The sequence below is a fragment of the Erithacus rubecula genome (assembly GCF_903797595.1).
Source record: "Erithacus rubecula genome assembly, contig: scaffold_282_arrow_ctg1, whole genome shotgun sequence".
NCBI lineage: Eukaryota > Metazoa > Chordata > Aves > Passeriformes > Muscicapidae > Erithacus > Erithacus rubecula.
This window is the reverse complement of record NW_027636043.1, coordinates 52,174-53,399: the sequence shown is the minus strand read 5'-3', so window position 1 is coordinate 53,399 and position 1,226 is coordinate 52,174. Positions and strand designations below refer to the sequence as shown.

At 55.7% G+C, this 1,226-nt stretch overlaps 1 pseudogene across 1 annotated transcript; it reads left to right on the top strand.

Annotated features, from left to right (window-relative positions):
* The first annotated feature begins 6 nt into the window (after positions 1–6).
* Positions 7–557, top strand: LOC306815902 (class I histocompatibility antigen, F10 alpha chain pseudogene; annotated as a pseudogene). Its single transcript, XR_013777881.1, has 3 exons — positions 7–212; positions 305–409; positions 508–557. The product of XR_013777881.1 is annotated as a class I histocompatibility antigen, F10 alpha chain pseudogene (transcript).
* Positions 558–1,226: the final 669 nt, after the last annotated feature.

Below are 1,226 nucleotides of genomic sequence, written 5' to 3'. Positions count from 1 at the left end.
CGCGTACGGATTCTACCCCAAGGCCATCGCGGTCAACTGGATGAAGGGGGATGAAATCCGGGATCAGGAGACGGAGTGGGGCGGGGTCGTTCCCAACAGCGACGGCACCTTCCACACCTGGGCCAGGATCGAGGCGCGGCCGGAGGAGCGGGAGCAGTACCGGTGCCGGGTGGAGCATCCCGGAATGTCGGAGCCCGGGATCTTCGCTTGGGGTGAGGCTGGGAATGTGGAATGTGGGAACTGGGGAGTTGGAATTCCCAGATGGGGATTCCCCTCCTCCTCCTCACCATCCCTCGATTCCCAGAGCCGACATCTGGTGGGAATCTCACCGTGGTAGTCGCTGTGTCCATTGTTGCCATCATCATCCTCATTGTCCTCGTTGGATTTGTCGTCTGGAAGCGCCAATCCGGTAACACACGGGATGGGGGTCAGGAAGGGGCACAGATCCACCCAGCACCGTTCTGGGAATCCTGTGCCACGGACGCTGATCCCACTGTTTTTCCACAGGGAAGAGGGACATGAATGGATACAACATGGCAGCTGTTGAGTTCCAGTGATGGATCCAGCTCTGCATGCCTTCCATGTGGATCCCAGAATGTATCCTGGGGTTAATCCCAGTGTGTCATCTGTGCTGGAATCTCATACATGTTCTCTTTCTGCAGGAAATGACGTGAGAACCACAGCTTGACTGCAGGTACGGAGCGGGGTCAGGGTGGGATTCCAGAGGGGGATTGGGACAGGATGGACAGATTGGAATCAGAGAGGGATTCTGGACCAGAGGAGAGGTCCAGAGCAGGATCAGTTGGAATTGTGGAGTGGGATTGGGGCTGGCTTCTGGAGCAGAATCAGTTGGGATGGATGATGGATGGATGATGGATGGGGGATGAATGATAGATGGATGATGAATGGATGATGAATGAATGGAAAATGTAGGATGGATGGATGGATGGATGGATGGATGGATGGATGGATGGATGGATGGATAACATATGATGGGTGGGTGATGGATAATCAATGGATGGATGGATGGATGAGTGGACAGGGCAGGATTGGTGTGGGATGGATGAGGCAGGATCAGGTTTGGATTCCAGAGTGGGTTTGGGTGGGATGGATGGAGCAGGAGTGGGCAGGATCCGGTTGGATATGGAGCAGCTCCTGCTCTCCATGGGCTCCAGCCAGGCCCATCCTGTGGGATGGGGACAGGGACAGGGTGACACAGTGACCCT